This window comes from Macrosteles quadrilineatus, unplaced genomic scaffold (genome assembly GCF_028750875.1).
Source record: "Macrosteles quadrilineatus isolate MER2022 unplaced genomic scaffold, UCM_ALF_1.0 Scaffold_5__1_contigs__length_97177068, whole genome shotgun sequence".
NCBI lineage: Eukaryota > Metazoa > Arthropoda > Insecta > Hemiptera > Cicadellidae > Macrosteles > Macrosteles quadrilineatus.
Window position 1 is genome coordinate 27,522,820 of NW_026542598.1, and position 18,591 is coordinate 27,541,410.

Sequence of the window (18,591 nt, forward strand, 5' to 3'; positions counted from 1 at the left end):
GATAATCGTAGACCAAATAATAAGCCCTTTATTGAACATTAATTCAAAAATAGAAATGGAATAAAATAGTAATAGTAATGTCATATTTAAACGGGGTTTATTTTAATATGTTTTAGAAACCCTTCAATTTCACCTGATGATAACAGTAAGACTGGCCAAAACTGGTCGCATTTTACCATTGTCTACTGTCTTTATACATGTTTACAATACGCGTAAGTATGTCAGATAATGTCGTAAGATTTATTTTACTTACTACATTCCCAAGATACATGAAAACTGTAATCAAAAGGCTATGTAAATATTTTCTGAAACACACTGCTATCTAGCTACCAATCTAAAACCAAGTTTATCAAGTCAATTTAAGCCATATGATATGTGGAACATGTTTGATATGTGACAGCTATCAGCATTATGCTACAGGGGAAGTGATATACCTTGCGATAATGCCAGAGACCGAATAGTGCACAGAGCTCATATAAAGTATAATCCCAAGTTTACTATAATATAAGCTTCATGTTGTTAAGCCGTAAAATTGATCGTTAAGTTGATAAAATTAGTCTGTTAAGTTGATATTAATAAGACTGTAAAATCTAAAATAATGGTATATTTTTTTAAAAACAATATTTAAATAATATTATAGCATATTTTATTATTATTAATTTAAATAATGATAATTAAATATATTTTTTAATAGTGAAACTATTCCTCATTCATCTAAAGTAAGACTTCAGGTATATTAAATAGAATCTGGGTAGCAAAATAGAAATAACATAACAAGAATATATTTAAATTTTCAGAATATACACTAGAACGGAAGTAAAGTTAAAGTAGTTAGGATTTAATAGTATTTTATATACTTACAGTTTATATTTTTAAATTTAACAAGGTTAATAATCTTTAAATAACACACATGTTAAGTACTAATAACAACTGATAATTTCTTTTAATTCCTAACTTCTAGTAAAATAGTTCATTATCGCACGATCTTCACATGATGCAAATCGTAACAACAAGATAACTTGCTAAAAATATGACGTAAACAATATTGAACATAAGTTGCTTATAATAGGGTACGAAATGTAAAAATAAAAAGGTGAATTTCCAACAGGAGAGGTGATTTTTTCGTTGAGTCTCGATAAGGCCATTAACTTTGACGTATCTCAGAAACATGATCCTACCTCTACTCACTCTCTGGAGGAGGTTATAGGCACGCCGCTCTAGTTAGAATGCGGCCCTATATTGAGGAGAAATGTTGTAACTTACTGGACAACTCGATACACAAGGAATTTTAAGTAGTTTACTCGTGTCGTTAACACTATTTACGCAAATTGCGTAAACTACTTTACCTTCGACAGTGTTTTATTTACCAAAATTCACTAGTCACAACTTCTAAGAGAGGTTATGTTTTTGTTTATAACCTCTCATTACCACTGAAAGTGATGCAACGAAGTATTGTACCAAACAATAATTGCACCACTCAACAATTAAATTGGCCTGAACAGCTGATTAGTTGAAGTTCGAATCATTAAAATTTTACTTCTTCTATCCCAATCCCTTAACCTCATTGGCCTGTTACCTGTGTTGTTATAAGTAAAACTATGCTGTTATGAAAGTAAACAATGATGTTATGTGAAACTTTTCTACTCTAAGAATTGAACTGAAACGGCTACTTAAAAAACGGCCGTAGGTAAAATCAATTTTACTGCTAAGCAATAAACTGACTGATTTAAGCTAACATTTTTCATTTTAATTTTCACTTCATATTAAATTGACATTTAAGTCCCATGGCTGGTCACACTATATAAAATTTATTTAAGAAATAGCGCACATTTAAAGTTAAAAAAAATTGTCATTTGGTTAGATAAAACGTCGAACAAACCTTCATTATAATATTACCTCATATCGTGATGTCATTATTGTTTAAAACATAGTAAATGTCTTTATGCGCAATGCTTAGTACCCAATATTGAGATGTGTAGTGAGCATTGCTCATATGTACGTACAAATAGTTAAAGATATTATATACGTAACTTTTTCGAAACGTAACATTCATGGTAGGTTTAGCTGTAAAATATGCAGTACCTAAAAGTTTATTAATTCGTAGATAAAACCAATAACAATTAATTATTTCGGGAATACATGTTGAGTTTATAAAAAAATTACTGCTGTGTTTTGGTTTTAGATTTTATTTACAAGATTCAGCTTAGATGTGTGGATATCTTTTATAAATTACTGATAGTTGATGTTAAAATATTGTTCATAAAAGTCATTTATTGGTTTTAGATTATAATAGTAAGCGTAATGCAATATATCTTTCCTTTTGTTATAAATTGAAACGCTGTGTGTACTAAACCTTAATTGTCATTCATTTAATCAACCACAGTGGGTAGTTTTAAGGAGCAGGATTATTATAGTGAAACAAATTAATCAAAAAATAATCTCCATACAATTCAAGTAACATTTATTAAATATTATTCAATGTAATTTACAGTGGGAAAATATTTAGTTTTATCATTACACCATTCAGGTATATTATCATACAAAGTTCCAGTAAGACCAAATTTCAAATAAAAGTAAGAGAAATAACGAATATGAGAGAAGGAAATATATAGACGATAATATGTTTCGACGCCCGTTAGATATGTTCTATTGAATAAGTGGCACAATACATCAGTCAGATCTCTTTCAATATTAACAGCCTGTATTTTGAGCAAATTTTTACTGATTTTTAGCTGATTTTATTAACAGCTGATATTTAATAGCCTGAAGATGACTCCTATGTGAGTTGAGACCGGTAGCAAATCAGCTACAAACAGGATCGCATAAATGCAGGTATTTACCCAAATTTATAGTTTCAATATTACTTCTTGCAACAATTATACATCTCACAGAAATCATATGTTTAGGTTTATGTTTATTACATTCTCATTTATACAATAGGCATACCCAGAACATGTTATTCGTTATTTAGTACAATACATAAATAAATTTATACATAAAAGATGACTAATAGCGTCAAACGATACATAGGTTTCACTATAATTTGCATTCTTATCAAAGAACAAACATAAATAACATCTCGATTTATTTAAACATACAACTTTGAATGTATAACACAATTTTGAAACGTCCTTAAACTTTTTATGGTTATTTAAATAATTATGTGACACAATAAGTATTAGTGAAATAGTTATTTTTGTTTCTATTATATCTAGCTTTTAAAAAATTCAAGATTGTGTATATAATAATATTTATTAGAAAATCTTCTCGCTTGATAATTATATTTTATATATTTATAGGCAATCTTAAGATTTAAAAACAGAATACATTTTATAAATTTTTTATCTACTGTGTTTTAAAATCTATTTAATTAATATATTTTTTAAAGTGAAGATAAAATATAAGAGTGGTTTATTTCAAATTCGCAATTATGTATGACGGAGTTTGCAAATACACAATAGGATAGAAAGGGAAAAAGTCGTCGACGAACAGTCAAATAAAGTAATCGTCTCTTTCAATATCAACGCTCCTCTGATACTAGTAAATATAAAAAAAGGGATGACATATTCAGCAAATAAGACTTTTTCAGAACTTTTTTGATTATCGACACGAGGCTTTCTGACAGGGTGAATTTGCGTTCTAAATATTTCAACTAATATTTAACTCTAACTTACTTTTTAACCGACTTCCCCACTACCAACAAAAGGAGGAGGTTCTCAATTTTTTGGTGGTTAAGGTTTTTTTTTCTCGTATGTTCACCAATTTCTCTATGATTCTTTTACCGATCAGTGTGGTTCCACCACCATTCTTTTTCTATACTTTCAATGTGATTGCACTTTTTATTTTAAAAGTGACCAAAAAACCTAATTAGGCTATCTATCTTTTGGTGTATTTAAATCTATCGGTTGTTCCTTTTTAGTTTATTTAATTGTTTGGATACAAACTGTATTAGAAGATTAAGGGGTTTTTAAAGAGGGTAATGTGTGCATTATAAACGATAATGAAAAGTTTTCAAAAATGTCAGTCGTAAGAGCATTTTAGTCGATACTGAAAGTGAATATTATCGGTAGTATAATTAAGTTCAGCATAGAACATTTTAACAGTATATTTCATCACTAAAGTGACTCTTTTTGACCCGAGGTCAAGTTTTACGATCGATAGGAAGCCGAGGTCAGAAAATGAGCGAGGGTTAAAAAGTCATTTTTTGCCCGTGTGGCGAACTATATTTTTCGTCATATTGCATCTTAATTAACAAACAAAGCTAGAAAACGAAATAATTTTTATGTTAAAATAACCTCTCAAAACGACTTCCAGCTTGTTTTCAATTCTGCTAATGCAAATAAGCAGCTGTTTAGTATGTGATTCAATCGTTTCGTCTATTTCGATTGTGTTACATTACATTGTGTACATTATACCATCGATTTCTCGAGCAATCGGCAACAAAAGTCTAAAACCTTACCTAATAAATCGATCGAGAAAATAATTTCGATCGTTACGATTGCAACAATCAAAATTTACAATTGTTTACAACAGCTGATTTTTACTCCCGAGAGAAAAACATAGTTTTTACTCCCTAAAGAATAAAAATGCTTCCTTAGACCCACAACGCATGCATTACAAACTGCTGTTTTTGCTGCAGTATGACGAAAAATAATTTTAAACTTAAGCAAAATATAGAATTATATTTTCAACTAGTGGCTTGTAGGGGCAATAGCCCCTATTATTCTAGTTAGTATTTTGTACAAATTATTAGTCTCATGGGCTATCCTCTACCTTGAATTATTGTTTAACATTTTTATTTGTTATAATATGTATGATAGTTAGTCATTACATAGCTGCATAAAGCATTTTGTTGTCTGCTCTGTTTAAAAAAAAAAATTCCAAAGGACTGTTCATGCAGTGTGTTTATAATATAAACTTTCTAATCATAATACAACTAAGGAACATGTTCAATAGTAATTTTCATGACTATTAATTAAATATATATAAATGTCTTTGAATATATACAAATTCACTTCGAAAAAACACATAGAGGTAATGTCATCCTCCAAATTGTAAAATGCAAAATCACCCGGCTAAAAGTAACATAAAGTTGACCACTGGGTAAACACTGTTTTTTTTTTTTTATTGCCAACTTTTGTGAAGGTTTGGCCTTGCGCTTTATTTATAGAAACAGCGATTTTTTAAGAGAAAATTTAAACTCGAATTGGTTGATAATAGTTTTATTTTTGGCATGAAAAACATGTTCCCTTTGCCTACTCCAGTAATTCCTTCTAACTTGACACTATTTTCGGACATGGCTAACACAACCAATCGTACTCCATTAACTAATTTAGACCCTTAAAATTGGGAATAAGTATATTTAAGCTTTATAATAGTATACACAGTAAAAAAACAATAACAATCAAATCAAAACAAATACATACTAATTTGACAGTTACAATCAGGTGATCTTTTGTTTGCAATCCGAGTGACGTCAGAATATGACGGGAATAGCACACCTATGTTTTTTCCTTCCACCATGCACAGTACATATTACAAATTACCATATGCTGTAAATAAAGTTAAACCACATGTTTTAAAGTAAACAAAGTAGACATGACTTAGATTCCCGTGCTATTTAAATGTGAATTAATTTATTCCGTAATAACCTTTTGGTGCATAATTAAGAAAAATGAATAGTTTTCCCTCAAAATTCACGTCAAGACCTTTAAAATAAGACCCCTCCCACCCTTCTACGGCCATCCAGAAACTCACAATTTCTTTACAAAAATTTGACTTACGGAATTATATATATAGATAAACAAGATAAATCAACATATTAGACAATAACAGGTGCGGTAAATATTGTAGGTTCACCATAAATAATAAAAACATTGTTCTCCAAGGTGAATAAATATTTATGTTTGTTCCAGTCCATGGGGAGCAATGCTATGGTCCAGCTGTGGCAGTAAAGTTTCATAGCCAATAGAAGACGTGAAGGTGATAACAAGTAGGAGAGGACCTAAAATATCTGGGTACAGCAGTATACTTGAGTTATGTATACCCAATGGTTATATACATTTAAAATGGTTATTATGGTATAAAATGGTGTTGTGATACGTGTTATTTACACTATTTTATCAATAAATTACACAGTTTAGTTCGTTTATTGCGTCCGTACACACGCATATTACGTTTAGTTTTAGTAATAAATAAGATAAATAAGATCTTATGCTTCATTATATTAAGTGTAACCAAACCTTTTTATTTTTTTGTTGCACGGACATTCTAGGACGCTAGTTCTAGCCCGGAATCGTTTTACACGTTACTTGAGGCCCTAGAGGGTTGCGGCATTATTACATGGATAAAACCCATTGATGATTCGCGGGATTTGAACCCAGGACCTCGGGCACCGAAGCCAGCGTTCTTCCACTAGACCTTATGCTGACTTTATATACTGACCTTATGCTGACCTAATGCTCCCCCAAACCAATACGTATACGCAGCCAAACAAATTGACTCCATGGTTGTTGTTATGGTACAAAATGGTTTCCTTATATTGTCCAGTGTTTCTATGGTATTGGTATTTGTATGTTTGATGTAACTTTACTGACTAAGCCCTAGATTTATTTACTATCTTATGTCAATATCTTGTTGGATAATATAACAAATTGATAATTAAATGACAAATTGCAACTGTGTCCAGAACGATATTTCTTGGAATCAAACTAGTACCCTAAGGATTTGAAGGCGAGCAATAAATACTTGACTAGCCAAATTATAAGGGGGTTTCCCAAGTACTTACCAAGCTTGGTTTTATAATGGGGTACACACTTATAAATAGTTGTTATGGTCATATCCAATTGTAATATATTTTTACCAACATTTATTCTATAAATATAACCATGTTTCTGATCATGTTTGAATGTTTTTATTGAATTCAGCTTATCGTCAATTTCCTACCTAATGCCCAATGCTTACAATGTTCTTTGCTTATCTTAAAAAGTAAGCAAAATATGTTAAAACACAACGTAGAAGGGTTACCTCTCCAATAAAATTATAAACTAATAGTATTTCTACACCAATATATGATGCAGTAATAAGTCGGGTGAAAATAGACAGTCAAGTGTATTATACGTGTAGAAAAGTTTTGGATTGTTATAGACCTTAATAAATCAAGTAGATGTATGATGACAGCCAGTTTTAGTTTAGAATATGCCTACCTTATGTAAATGATTATTGGAAATATAATTACATCATCAATAGTGCACCGATTATAATTCACTAATATTATTAATTTATTCCTTACCATCAGATACATGGCTGACGAAATTGAAAAATATTAAAACTTATAGTACATTAGGAAATAAAATTTACCCTCCAAGAATTTTTGTTTGTCATTTAAAATGTTTAATTAAATCTGTCATCTTATTTGAAAGGATTAATTAATCTTAGTAGAACACAGGAAGTATAGACTACTTGGCACGATTCTAAACTACGAGTATAATTAACTCTTGACGTTGTCCTCGGTTGTGGATATATACTCATAAAGTCCTGACTTTAATATCAAGATAAATACTTAGACACTAAAAAAGCAATGCCTTATATTTACTACAAGTTAGGGCATATGTTTAAATGGATTGTATGAAATAATGAGGTGTATACTTATAATTTGGTCAACGTTTAAACAACTCAAAATTGCAATTATAAAACTATTGATAAAGGATAAGTGTTCGAAAAAATTCTTTTGTCGGTAAGAAAAATAATCAAAGTAATTTATATATCAGATTTCAGTTTTTTTATGTTAACTTTTCAAAATATCTTTCCTTGAACTTAAAACAGTAACGTGTTAACCACACAATGACAGTCTCCAGTTCTGTTCATATTTTGGTTGTTAAAAAATAACAAAATAAGCTTTACCATAAAAGCTGTACTTTTAATACAAGTTGTGGAATAATAACAAAGGCTTTGACGAAGCCCCTCTAAACCAAACTTGATAGATCATTGTAAAAAGGTTTCATGCACAAACTTATCAATATAATGGCCCACGTCTACAATTTTTAAAAGCCTTGTCTAGGTTCTACACTGTAAATACAGCTTATGTATAGGAAAAGGTGTTTGAGTCTAGCCTACCACAGGTATAACTAGACTACCTCTTTATAATGAACATTCTAGAAATTAAGTTGACAGCGAGATTTGGTTTTACGAGCAGATTGGTTGCAATGGTCCTCCAGCCCAGTCTATATGACCGAATTATTATAATAGACATAGTTAGTACTATTTAATTAAAATAATTAAAATGTATTTTTTCTGTATAACATATACCAGTTTCAAACAATCACTAAACAAGATGGAATGAAAGATATAGATTTCTACGGGCTGTAACAAACATCAGCCTGGCCAACTGAACAACATTCTTCAGTGATATTCTCCAAATTTTCTTCATACCAAATGCATGTTATTTGGGTTTAACAACTAATGGCCCCATTTCACTCATAGTAAAACTTGGGGTTAAACCCAAAGTAACATGCATTTGATATAAGAAAATTAGGTTTTTTGTTATTTACACAAAACCTATTAGATATACAAAATAAGGGTAAAATACAAAGTTGTAATAAATTTAAAACCCTATAAAATGATGTACCCCTTGAAATATGTTGCTATTTGAAAATTTTTAACGATGGGCATTTGCAAATAAAAACAACTTTTGGGAATATTTATTATAAAAAAAACTGTTACCTGTAGCATATCACAGTAAAGCAAATTTCATAAAGAGTAAGAAATTTCAAAAGGAGAAGGGCTACGTGCATTAGTTTATAAAACACAGATCATTAAAAACATATTGACCCCCCCCCCCAAAAAAAACTGCCGCTTTTTTAAATGTAAAAAGATAATTATTTAATGTTTTTGCAGAAATGTTTTACAAGTAAATAATTTTAAAATAATGTATAACATGGCATGAAATGAAATGAAATGAAATGAAATGAAATGAAAAATTCTTTATTTTACCAGGCAAAGTTAGGGCCACATGGCCCTCTCTTACACTTAACCTGACAAACTTAAATATAAATAAATAAAAATACAATGACATTTCTTAATCTAATATAAAAACACATATTTAACACATCAAGTACAAGTTAACAAAAATTCAATCTATTTAACTAATTAACTAATTAAAAAAAATAGTAATTATTATAAATTAATAGAATATACAACAGAAAAAACTTTCACACTCTCACTCGCATACGCACCAGTAATCGCGCAAAGACGCAGAAGCCCTAGGACACGCCAGCCGAGACCATTTGTTCAAAGTAGAGATTTTTTAGTGCCGCCACAAACTGGGAACGTTTATCAAGGGATTTAATGTCTAGGGGTAGGTTGTTCCAAAGACGGCAAGCGGTAACAACAAAAGCCCTGTCATAAGCGGTGGTCACATGATGAGGTATACGCAATGTGATCGAAGAAGAACGAGAAATTCGTGAACTACCCTGAGACACAAATTTAAAATCTGATGTAAAATATTTCGGGGAGCCTGATTTCAAAATTAAAAAGACTAATGACAAAATTTTAATGGATCTTTGATAATTTAGTTTCAAGATGTTTGCCTCAAGGTAGTATGGCGTGATATGCTCCATACGTCGCAGACCATAGACAAATCTCAAAGCGTAATTCTGAGACCGCTGGAGCATATCCGCCTGAATCACAGTCATGTCATTGATCAATGAGTTGCAGTAACTGAAGTGGGGCAGTACAAGTGATTTGATCAAATGAAGTTTTGTGTGTTGTGGCAAAAAGTTCTGCAATCTTTTCAGTGAATGTATGGAGGCAAAAACCTTTTTTCGTGTGTCCGTAACTGCTGTGTCCCAAGTAAGTGAAGAGTTGAAAGATATGCCAAGATTCTTTACATTGTCAAAGTAGGGCAGTGCTTTGCCACCGACTGTGATTGGGTTTATTGAGTCTAAGTCAATTGAAGGGCGAAGTCGAGGGTGGCAGATTACAATCGGTTTTGTCTTTTCGTGATTTAGTCTCAGTCCATGATTCTCAGTCCAAGTAACTATTCGGTTAACGTCTTCATTGATCCTTCTGACACAGTCATTTTCGTTGTTTGCAGTAAAAAAGTCATAGATTTGTAAGTCGTCAGCGTACATGTGGTGTTTACAGTTGGTCAAGGTCGAGTTTATGTCGTTGACGTACAGTACAAAGAGCAGTGGTCCAAGGATTGATCCTTGGGGAACACCGCATGTAACAGTCATCCAGTCTGATCTTGTGTCACCAACCTCCACACATTGCTGCCTATCTGACAGATAAGATCTCAGCCATTTAAGAGAATTCTGGGAAAACCCTATTGCCCTTAATTTCTGCACCAGCAAGTCATGATTAACACAGTCAAATGCTTTGGAAAAATCAAACAGAGTTAGAATCGTTCCCTGTCGACGCTCCATAGCAAGTCTAATGTCTAATGTCTAATGGCATATGTTTACTTTAGAAAAACCCGAGATTCGAACTAGTGATCCGCGTATTTTGGCACACCCTGTATTGGAGAAAAGTTAAACATATTTTTACGTTATTCCTTGGGGTCAATTTAGTGGGAAATAATAATTTTATTTCATCCTTGTACGTTAATCTGTTATTCCGTAATCAATTTGAGACACCTTACGTGGACACCGTGTATATAAATCAGGATAAACATTTTAAATAAGTTATACTGTAAATTCTGAGTACTAAAAAGTACAGTGACGACATTTCATTTTTCGACAGTTTCAGATAATGTAACGAAGCCAAAAAAATACTCAATGATATTTGTGGAATTGTCACTGTGTTTTCCTAACCCAACAATAGTGTACTTGGAGCACAGTAGTTGGACTTGACCCAATGTTTCATAAGCATCCAAATTATAGATAATGCTTTGCCTTATAGAATAATATTTACATCTGTTATCTAACAGTAAAATATTGTAATATTGCTCCTTTTGCACAAATATAATTTTTAGCTTAGTTTAAAAACCAGTTCACTGGTAAAAATATGTACTAAAAATGTATAATAATCAGCATTAGATATTAGAGTGGTAATAGAAGAAAGTGAGAAAGTAGGAGAATTTTGAGAATATGCATAAATAGAATTATTAGCATCATGAATATATTCCTGGATGTATAACCTAACTATCAAAGGACTAAACGAAGCCTGTGTACCGTTGGGATGTAACATTATTAGTATAATTTAATGATCAAAATTTATACGAAAGTAAATTGTTGTTGTAAGCCCAATTGAAGAAAATATCAAAACGTATATTATTTTGTTATCAGATTAGGTTATTTAAGTATTGTTATTAGTGATTAATAATATTAATAAGACCAAAATTCTTTGTTTGTTAAGTATTATCTTTGACTATCAATAGTCTATGGTATTGCAAACACATATTTTAATAATTATTGTTAACAACTATTACCAAGATTAACTAAATATTGAAATAACTAATAATAGCTACGATAGACCATCGCACAACAGAACCAAATTACAGGAACATTTACGAGTGCATTTTTATATTATGTTTGCTAAAGTGAGTGCTTTCCGGAAAATAAAACATTCAACGGTGCAAAATTACGTTTGTTCATGAGAGTTTTTCATCTTATTTGAAAAGCATTACGTAACAGCTTGTTTTTACAATGAAACTAACCATAGAAATCTATGGCAGCAAAGTATACCTTATTTAATACCAAACGCCATACCCATGCTGCACAACGGGAAGATAACACAAAACAGAACAATTATGTTCTATAGATCTGCTGAATGAAAAGTTATCAACTCATAAATAATTGTGCAAAATTTTGATAAAACACCAACAAAATCATGTTTAAACTCGTGGTTTATACAAATGATAAGTGTATTAATATGAATAACATAGAAACTTTGCAATCCGTCAGGGACCAAAGAGAGTATTAAAATAAAAATTACTATGTCCAATAAGTCTTTGGTAAGTAAATATTCCTGGAAAAAACAAAATTGTCTAAATTGTCAATTAGCTTTTACGCTATTGACATACTCTATGGACTAACAATAAGATTGTCATAAATATGACAAATCTACTGACGGAGTATGTTTAATCCATGCTACAAGTCAGGAAATAGAAACACTAAAACATAGCCATGTAGTTGAGAGCCTAAAAATATTCAATCAATGCCTTTCATGCTAGATTCACAAAAAAGCTTACCCACAAAACAAGAACTTATGATGAACTTAAGGCGAACAAGATAAATATCCAGCTTAGTGTTACATAGCAACGGTATCGAGAGCACTTAGGCAGAGTGCTTCCAAAGGGTGAAATATTATCGATGAGCGGCTTGTTTTAGCACATTCGCCACAACAATAAGCCAGCTGAGAGCACTCAAAAAGTTCAATTAGGTAAAATCTGTTTGGAAGCTTATATTAATCTATAATCTCAGAATCAATTAGATTATTTATGCATATCATTAAATATACTTTGCAAACAACATCATGACAAGGATCTAGTTTTTGAAAGTTAAAAACAAGTTTCAGTGTTCCGTTTATTATTTTATTTCAATTTCACCTATTTTTAATTAATTAGTAACTATTATAATTAGTAGAAATATTGTAATTAGTAGAATAATTGAAATAGTAACTTAATCAAAATGTAAACAGAATGAATTGAAATAAGCAAAAGTAAACATAAAGTTAGGCCTACTTCATGTTTACGGATAAACAAATCTGTAGTTGTAACACGCTTAACTAAGTCCGGATGTGTTTTCCTTAGGGATTTTATAATTGGAAAAAATTAAATCATTTGCAAATGAAGAATGGTTTTCACAAACATTTAAAGTATTTGGATGGATGGTTTAGCAAAGTATTATAAAAATGAAGATGGACAGTTTCACTTTATATGTTTTTATTAATCCAAAACTCATAGCCCAATTCATAGTAGGGAATTACGATGTTTATGACAGATTATGACTTAATCACCCTGGTTGTGTGAAACAAAACACTAGTAATAGAATGGCTAACACGAGTTAGTGGCCAATAACGTGCAACTTTATAATTTTATTTTATGCTTTAGATTTGACCTATTTTAGTCATTATACTAAGAAATCTGTTTTACAAAGACGGGAAAAGCAGAGGCCAGCATGAAAAGTTACCTACAAGTCACAGCGGCAACTTGAAATGTACAGCATGTCCAGTAGACCTTCGTTATAATGACGTCACGTCTTGTATTGGCCATGAAACTCAAGTATCTTGCTTCTCGATCCGTATGTTTATCAAAATACTCGTGATACTCGAAATAATTCGGTATGTTACATGCCAGGGCCGTAATGGTATATTTCGTTACTAGTCCTGAAAATAGGTGTTTACTGGACGAGGGAAGTACGATATTTTAAGCCATACTACTGTAAGCTATCTTAACAATAAAAACTCATGTACAAATCTTTATATATTCCCACCGACAAAGTACTATCAACCACTACTCATAACCTCTTAGAGTGGTTATGTTTTTGTTTCCACTCGTTGTCAAATATAATCAGCTGGTGTCTGGTAAACACGCATTACATTAGAGTAGTACATTATGAAACCCCATTTTATTAAGCTGCCGGGAAACAACTGTTTTCTGGACTAAATTATTACTGAGTGTATTTACTTAGTAAAACCTTAACAAATAAAATTAAAGAAACGATTTTAACTAGTTATGTATTGTAGTAATACCCCAGCCTCTTTAGGACGCCAGGTTGTAGCCAGGAACCGTTTTATTTCTTCATGTCAGGCCCAAGAGGATTGCAACATTTTTTTAAATAATAATTATTTGTGATTAGCGGGATTTTAACCCGGAACCTAAGAGACTAAGCGCCACATTCTACTATTAGATCAGCTCGCTTTCCCAGAACAATTTGTAATAAAATATTGTTTAATCATTATCTTAGTTATATATATATTTGATCATACCTGTTATACCAACCATTCATGCTATGGTATTTTAACGTATTTCTAAATATAAATACATAATCAGCTTATAGATTCAGTATATCAAATATCAAACCAATTATTTAAATTTAATAAAGTGTTCAATTATTATTCTTCTATCATTACGTTTTATTTTTTCCAAAACGAAAAAGGCTACACCATTTGATGACCAGGTAAAGAACATACGTATATTTATAAAAATCACTAAGTAGACCTTAGCTTAAAACACACTTTAAGGGTAATCCCAAAGCAAAGTTTGGTCGTGGTCTGGTTGTTACACTGCTATTGTGGTTTATTATAATACAGAACTGAGATTAAAGCTAATTAATTAAACAACGTCGGGCTCCTACCCACCAGCTTAGCTTGGACGGTAATGGTGCGTGGAATAATAGGGCAATAACAATAACCACTGATTTCCCACTAAAATATCTTCAAAAAACTTAAGATTTATATCTAGCAATTATTTAAAGACACGGTTTAATTTTTTTATGGTTTTAGGTATCATAACCGTGAATCCGAAATTAATCAAAGGTGCAGATAATATTTCTTTGAGTATATAGTAGATTATAAAATTGTTAAACTGTTATTCTGTATGTCTGCTGTGTAAAATTATATCTTGATAGGACATGAGTAAATTTGTTTCAATTCATTTAATATTCTATAGACAAGTAAATTTGCTTGAATACATTTTATACTCTCAATATAAAAATTCCTTCTTCAACAAATTTACGAAAATATTCATTACATGTATTAAAATCGATAACTTCATGTATAAGCCTCATATAGGCTGCTTGGGAAAATAAAAATGTCCTTAGTAAAAATCATGATTTGCAAGTTAAAACTCCTTGGAGGCCAGCGGCTGTTAATTTCAAAGAGCTGCCTAAGAGTTAATTATCATCCAAAAATATTTTTTCTAACACTAAAGTGGGTTTAATTTAAATATCCAGAGCACTGTTAGATAAGAAATTTTCTTTGTAATTGTTTTCGAAGGGAGTCCATGGAAGCCAACGGCCATCTTGGATTTAACCGATATAAGAGCATTTCAGACAGCTGATTAAGAATAATTTACCTTCTAAAAACATTTTTTCGAATACCAAAGGGATTGTTATTTAAATATATAGCGCAGTGTGAGATTATAAATTTTATTTTTTGTTTTTTAATTGTTTTATGATTTGGAAATACTAGGTTCCAAGGTCTTAATCGTTAGTCTAAAGGGTAACCCTGAACTCTTTACCTTTAAGGTGTAATTTCTGTATTGAAGAAGTACTAAAATATTATGTAAAACGTTTCTAAAATAGAAATATACCCATAAAACATAAATTTAGTTTTTTAATAAAAATTTATTTGATAATAGATTTTGTTTGTAATGAATCGGAGTTTAGTACATAGATTAATAGCACAAAGACCTAAAATAAAGCTAAAGTCACATCGTTTTATTAAGAAACCTTCCTCTCAATTCCAAAGACGCCAAATTTGAGAAAATAAGTTCATAAATAAGGGAGAAAAGTCATTTTACTGTGTACACCAATCCTTGCGCTCATTAAGTAGCTAACAATTATTGAAAAAGTTGATGGCTTTTATGTAACTAACAGTGATGTTACCCAATAACCAAAGATATTGCCTGAAATGCTTTTTTTATGTTATTTAAGTGTAATAATTTCGATGACCACCATTTTAAAACTAAACATAATAAAAAAATACAATTTCTTCTTAAAATATGTCTATGCGTTATTAATCAATGCGCTAAACTCAAATTTGTTTCAAAACGCCGTTGTCACACAAAAAATAGTTTTTTACAAAAATACAATAGCTGCTGTACAAAGTTTGCTAGCTTTGGAGTTTAAATTTGTAACGTAACATTTTGGTTCGCCTTTGGTCCCGGGTATACCATACAGGTCGATAGAGAGTTCAGGGACACCCTGTAAAGTTTGTAATCAAGACAAGCCTGTACAATCAGGTCGTTCCAACTAATTAGTGAACTGTCGAAACAATGTTTACCCAAAGCTAAAGAGGCTAACGTAAACAACTAGGTATCTGCTATACAGGGTGGTTGGTACTCAGTGTGACAAAACATTTTTGGTGTAAGTACAAAGTAAATGTAGTGTGATCCGTATGTTTATCAAAATACTCGTGATACTCGAAATAATTCGGTACGTTACCTGCCGAGGGCGTAATCGTATACGTCCCTAGTCCTAAAAATTTATGTTTACCGGAGAAGGAACGATATTTTAGGCAATACGAGTACTACTCTAAGCTAACTTAACACCCTAAAAAACTAACACTAAAAACCCATGTACAAATCCTTATATATTCCCACCGACAAAGGACTATCGACCACTACTCATAACCTCTAAGAGTGGTTATGTTTTTGTTTCACTCATTGTCAAATATAATCAGCTGGTGTCTGGTAAACACTCATTACATTAGAGTAGTACGTAATCAAACCCCATTTGATTAAGTTTGCGGCAAACAACTATTTTCTGGACTAAATCCTTGCGTGGGAAGTTCGTCAAAACAGTGTAGTGTGGCGTAAGTGTTATTACTTCGTAAAACCTTAACAAATAAAATAAAATAAAATATTTGATCATACCCATCATACCAACAATTCATAAATTGCTATGGTATTTTAACGTATTTCTAAATATAAATACATCATTCTCTTATAGATTCTGTATCAAATATCAAACCAATCATTTAATAAAGTGTTCAATTATTATTCTTATTTTATTACATTTTATTTTTTCCAAACGAAAAAGGCTACACTATTTGATGACCAGGTAAAGAACATACGTATATTTATAAAAATCACGAAGTAGACCTTAGCTTAAAACACATTTTAAGGGTAATCTCAAAGCAAAGTTTGGTCGTGGTCTGGTTGTTACATTCAATTATTGTGGTTTATTATAATACAGAACCGAGATTAAAGGTAATTAATTAAACAACGTCGGGCTCCCACCCACCAGCTTGGACGGTAATGGTGCGTGGAATAATGGGGCAATAACAATAACCACCGATTTCCCACTAAAAATATCTTCAAAAAACTTAAGATTTATATCTAGCAATTATTTAAAGACACGGTTTTATTTTTCTATGGTTTTAGGTATCATAACCGTGAATCCGAAATTAATCAAAGGTGCAGATAATATTTCTTTGAGTATATGGTAGATTATAAAATTGTTAAATTGTTATTCTGTACTTCTACTGTGTAAAATTATATCTTGATAGGGCATGAGTAAATTTGCTTCAATACATTTCATATTCTGTAGACAAGTACATTTGCTTGAATACATTTTATACTCTATACCCCTACCAGGTTTGCCAAAAATATTTTTTTCAAATAGCAAAGAGATTGTAATTTAAATATCTAGTGCTCTGTGAGATTATAAATTTTATCTTTTGTTTTTTAATTGTTTTATGAGTTAGAAAGTTTAGACTCCAAGGTCTTAATCGTTACTCTAAAGGGTAACCCTGAACTCTCTACCAATCTTAAGGTGTAATTACTGGATCGAAGAAGTACTAAAATATTATGTATCACGCTTCAAAATAAAAATATATATCCATAAAGCAGGAATTAAGTTTTTTTTTTTACTATTTTTGATCTGATAATAGTTTTTTTGTAGTGAATGGAAATTTAGTACATTGATTAATAACACGAAGACCTAAAATGAAACTAACGTCGCATCGTTTTATTAAGAAACCTTCCTCTCGATTCTAACGACGACAAATTTAAGAAAATAAGTTCATAAATAAGGGAGAAAAGTCATTTTAAAAATACTATGTACAACAATCCTTGCTCTCATTAAGTAACTAACAATTATTGAACAAGTTGATGGCTTTTATGTAACTAACAGTGATGTTACCCAATAACCAAAGATATTGCCTGAAATGTTTTTTTATGTTATTTAAGTGTAATAATTTCGATGACCACCATTTTAAAACTAAACATAATAAAAAAATACAATTTCTTCTTAAAATATGTCTTTGCGTTACTAAACTCAAATTTCTTTCAAAACGCCGTTGTCACACGAAAAATAGTTTTTTACAAGAATGAAATAGCTGCTGTACAAAGTTAGCTAGCTTTGGAGTTTAAATTTGTAACGTAACATTTTGGTTCGCCTTTGGTCCCGGGTATACCATACAGGTCGATGGAGAGTTCAGGGACACTCAGTAAAGTTTGTAATCAAGACAAACCTGTACAATCAGGTCGTTCCAACTAATTAGTGAACTGTCGAAACAATGTTTACCCAAAGCTAAAGAGGCTAACGTATACAACTAGGTATCTGCTATACAGGGTGGTTGGTACTCAGTGTGACAAAACATTTTTGGTGTAAGTACAAAGTAAATGTAGTGTGATGATGCATATAAAATGTTCCAAGTCCAAAAATTCCAGCGATTTCTCAATTACCTGTATATGGATTTGAGTGGATAATGTCATTTTCGTGTTCTACATTAAATTTTGAATAAGAATAATACAAAATGACCGAGGATCAGTTGTAAAGACTCCGTTGTAAAATAGATTCAAAGATAAAAATTAAGATGTTCGATACAAATTTTAAAAACAAAGGTCTAATACATTTTTCTCGCCCTGTATACAAGAAGGTGTCGGAATATGTTAAAAACTGCGCCATTTTATAAGCTTTCCAA